This window comes from Hylobates moloch, unplaced genomic scaffold, assembly GCF_009828535.3.
Source record: "Hylobates moloch isolate HMO894 unplaced genomic scaffold, HMol_V3 SCAFFOLD_7, whole genome shotgun sequence".
In the NCBI taxonomy this organism is placed as follows: Eukaryota; Metazoa; Chordata; class Mammalia; order Primates; family Hylobatidae; genus Hylobates; species Hylobates moloch.
Window position 1 is genome coordinate 103317260 of NW_026652282.1, and position 5046 is coordinate 103322305.

The window sequence follows — 5046 nt, forward strand, 5'->3', positions numbered from 1 at the left end:
TATTCAAAGAGCCTAAAAGCAAAAAAATATGGAGGCCGTAAATTGCAGCAGAACTGCAATCAGGGATAAAGAGCTTGAATCTGTGACCTGGCCATATTTACTTTCGGTTTGTGTCCTTGGAGCCAACCATTGCCAGGATTATTTCCTCAGAGAGGTGTCTTCATTGAGTCATATTTATAACTTATTTACCTAAGTTGAGTTGTATTTCATGGGTAGTTTACCTAGTCCAGAGATTCTCAGTAACATTCAGGAAACACTATGTACCCATGATGAGCAGCAAGAAACAGCTGTCTTGATTGATAGAGCTGCTTATTTGCTGATCAAGAAGGCAGGTGGTACCAGGCCAGAGCCTGCTGGCATTATAATGGAAAAAGAAATAGCTCTGTTTCAGTAGAAGCTCTACTAGTCAAGGTGGTATTAAAAAATGAGGAATGAGGGCTTTTCTAAGATGAAGAATGTCAGTGCAAATGGAGAGGAGGAATAGGAGTGTGAGGTTGGGGAGGAGAGAAAAATTACTTGATCCCTATAAATTAGAATTGCATCTTAAAATAATAGCAAATACTTACAAAGTATTTACTCTGTGCCAAGTATGGTATAAGGATGATATAAGGATTATCTTATTGAATTCTCACCACCACCTTATGATGTAGTTCTATTATAAACTTGTTTTTTACATGAAAATAGCAAGGCTTATGTAAGTGAAGTAAGTTACCAAACACCACAGAATTGATAAGTAGCAGAAATGGGAATTTAAACTTAATTTGTTTGATTCCAAAGTTCAGTTCTTTCCTCTAATTAAAGGTACAGTTTACATGAAGTAAAAGGCACAAATCTGAAGGGTACAGCTGTGTAACATTTTACTTATATATGTAGCTATATGATCACCACCCAGGTCAAAATATAGAAAATTCACAACATCCCAGCAAGTTCCTTTGCACTCCTTCCCCATCAATACTGCCTGCCTTACACACACACACACACACACACACACACACACACACACACACACACACAGATAATCACTGTTCTGACTTATATCACCATCTATCAGTGGCTCTCAAATTGTAGACTCCGAACTAATAGCATCAGCATTATCTGGAAACTTATTAGAAACACAAATTCTCTTCGTTATTTACCCAGTAGTCATTCAGGAGCAGGTTGTTCAGTTTCCATGTAGTTGTGCGGTTTTGAGAGAGTTTCTTAATCCTGAGTTCTAATTTGATTACACTGTGGTCTGAGAGACAGTTTGTTGTGAACACTTGGACACAGGGCAGGGAACATCACATGGGGGGGGAGGGATAGATTAGGAATACCTAATGTAATGTTAATGAGTAACAAACCAATATATACCTATAAATAAAGGGAACTTGGACTATGAGATGTTAAATGGTGTTAAATAATGTAAAACTAGAAAGAAAAGACAGACATATTAAAAAAATTCTCAGCCCCCACCCCAGACCAACTGAATTGGAAACTGGGAGCAGGGCCCAGAAAATTGTGTTTTAACAAGCTCTCCAGGTGATCCTGTTGCACAACTGAGTCTGGGAACTGCTGCATAGAGCAGTTCTGCATGTTTTAGAAATTAATATACATAAATAGAATCATACAATATGCCCCTTTTTGTGTCTGGCCTTTTTTCTCAGCAAAATGTCTGTGAAATTTATCCACATTGTTACAGGTATTAAGTTGGTGCAAAGCTGATTATTGTGGTTTTTGCCATTACTTTGGCAAAAACTGCAATTACTTACTTTTGCAGCAACCTAAATATCAGTAATTCTTTTTTTTTTTTTTTTTTTTTTTTAAGACAGTCTCACTCTGTCACCAGGCTAGAGTGCAGTGGCGCATCTAGGCTCACTGCAACCTTGGACTCCCTGGTTCAAGCGATTCTCCTGCCTCAGCCTCCAGAGTAGCTGGGATTACAGGCACGCGCCACCACGCCCAGATGATTTTTGTCTTTTTTTTTTTTTTTAGTAGACACGGGGCTTCGCCATGTTGGCCAGGATAGTCTCGATCTCTTGACCTTGTGATCCGCCCACCTTGGCCTCCCAAAGTGCTGGGATAACAGGTATGAGCCACCGCGCCCAGCCAATTCTTTCATTTTAAGTTGCTGATGAGCAATCCATTGTATGAATATACAATGTTATCTCTTTGGGAGATCGTCGTGGAACTTTTGTTAAGGGAAGTATTTTTTCTTACTTTTTTATTTATGGCAAATAAAATTGTGGAATCACCAAATTAAGGCCCAAGTTATGCAAGAGAACAGATCATTATGTGATATAATTTCAGAAAGGCAATGCAGCCCTCACAACAAAATCTTTCTTACTTGCTTCCTAATGCCAGAAATTTATTTAATAGGGAGCCAAGACTTTTATTCCATAATAAGCATTAATATTTAAAAGGCATGTGTGTATTACAAATATAAACAGTTTTAAAATTATACTGAAGTGTTAATGACCTATCCTTTCTTGACAGTAGAGTATGTATGCTATCACTTATCCAAATCCTCAACTGACATTAATAATCATGCTACTTTTATATTTTGATTTCCAGTGGAATCTCAGGATTCCTCTCATCAAATTATCCCAGGCAGGAACTATCAATCCATCACAGCTGACATACCATCTCTGGCTTAATTCCTGTGTGTGTGTGTGTGTGTGTGTGTGTGTGTGTGTGTGTGTGTGTGTGTGTGTGAGAGAGAGAGAGAGAGAGAGAGAGAGAGGAGGGAGAGACTTTGGTGCAGCTTAGAACTAGACAGAGGGGATGTACAGATCAAAAAGAGAAGCAAAGTCACATTTTCTCCTGCAATTACATTTGAAAGCCTATGAGGTTTGGGTAGCCAGGATGCGGTAAATTCCTTTTTCTTTTACTTTTTATTTTCTACTTTTAATAACATAAACAGGAGCCACTCAGAACGCATCCTGTCCTCTTACTCTCTCAGTGAAAGAGAACAATCAACATCAATGGCAAATGGCAGTTGCAGTGAGGCAACACAATACTGAGGGCCGGCTTTATGCTCAGGAGAGAACGCTGCACCTCTTCCTCAAGTTTTCTGGTGCTCTACACATTCACATTAACTCCTCTAGTAATAAGCTATAAAAATGATCCCTGAAAGTATAGCCTTAGTAAATTATTAGTTAACTGAAGCTGTAAGAAATCAATGTTGTAACAACAAACAATGACAAAAACAACTGTTACTATTACTACTTTTACTGAGAGCTTTGTGTTGGGCTTTATGGCAAGTGATTCACCTAAATTGTCTCATTTAATCCTCAAAACTCTTCCAGGCCAATATTATTATTGAGCTGAGATCCAAATCCAGGTTATCTGATTTTATATCCCGAGTTCTTTGGAAACCACTACTCTTTACTGACACTGAGATAACTGGATTTCTTTAAGGCTACATAGAAGCCCTTCCCAACTCTTATTAAAGATGTCTGAGTCCACTTTCCTGTCCTAATAAGAATATAGCAACCATCACTGAAGATCTTAAAGTTATCATTCTTACCATCAGTGGTAACATGATAGAACGATTAATATAATAAAACTGTCAGTGGCACGAGTGTAAGAAATTAGGTATAGGTGATTCATCTCCCCTCTTTAGTTCTAAATACCAAATGATTACAAAAACATGCACACTCAGAGTTAAATTTTGAATTATGTATGAAACTAAAAGTATCAATAAATTTATCAAACATGTAACACATCTACTATGTACCATTTGTTAGACTTAAAGCTCCAGGAGAGCAAAGACCCATCTTGTTCTCTTCAATATTACCATCACCATACACCTGGTAAAATGTAGGTGCTCAACAAATATTTTTTGAATGGATGGAGGGATGCATGTATAAATGTATGCACAACTGCCATTGTACTGAACTATGGCACAGGAGCTTGATGTCTAATGTTGGTAATTTGCCTAAAATGGTGGCGTTAGTACAGGGATCTTGTGCGATGGGTAAAGGTTTTATGTTTCTGCCTATTAGACGTCTGGAATTACTGTGAACAATATGTAAGGAATAAACAAAATTTTGTCTTCTATGTGTGTCTGATATTTTCCCCCGATAACTTAATGGTTAAGGTTTTATTTTCAACAGAGAGAAGCTTGCTTCCTTTTTTAAAAAAGCTGGATATATTGACATTGACAGGAGAATATAAATACTGTATCCATTGTGATTTTTACATTGGATGCTACATTTTTAAAAATGCAAAATAACAAAAGGAGGAATGGAATTCCCGACCATCCATTGCATAGTTAAAATGTATTACATGGTAAGGTAGTCTTTTTCAAAAATAAGTCAGCGTTGGTTCAGTATTGAGAAAATGCTTCAGTGGTTTTGTAAAATTGAAAGTAGCACGTTCCTAATCTAATGAAATTGAACATTCAAATTTGTCTCATTTTCTCCTGAAATTATGCACAGAACCTGGGACAATGGCAAGCAACTTACCCAAGCATATTTCTATGGTAGCTCAGATTTCCTATTTTTCTGCCTCACACCAAAGCAGTACAAATGGCACACTTGCAAAGTTGCAGTGGTGCCCTTGTCCCCTCAGCATCAAATGCAATTGGATGCTGTTGAGCGGGAACTAGGAGGCTTATATTGCTCATAAGAACAGTGCCAGTCAATCACTCAATTGGAACCACCCTTTAGGCCCAGGTGGGTGAAGCAGATTATTTTTCCTTAAAGGGTAAAGGGAACGATGAACATATTTCTTGCTATCTCTTGCAGCCCCAGAGTGAAAATCATCTGTGAGGAATGTCACAAATACCAATATAAATTTTCCTTTAGAATCATAGTAACCATTCTAGGATTATGTTCCAAGAAATGTTACCAGCAATAAAAATCAAGGGCTTGTGTTCCAGAGTGACACCTTGATTTGGAAGAGGAATTCAGGTGGGTTTTTTGATAGTTTATAGGTAACGATTGCTGTGGTGCCAAGGTATGAAGATATTTGATGATACCAGTCCTAAAGCTGATTTTTTGAAAGATTGGCAGCTTGCTGAATTATTTTTTTTTTTTGATTCCCTATTCATTCTTTTTTTTTTTT

At 37.5% G+C, this 5046-nt stretch overlaps 1 non-coding gene across 1 annotated transcript; it reads right to left on the reverse strand.

Annotated features, from left to right (window-relative positions):
• Positions 1 to 2903: 2903 nt before the first annotated feature.
• Positions 2904 to 3121, reverse strand: LOC116812415 (small nucleolar RNA U3). The gene has a single exon (XR_004370699.1). It is a non-coding gene; the product is annotated as a small nucleolar RNA U3 (small nucleolar RNA).
• Positions 3122 to 5046: the final 1925 nt, after the last annotated feature.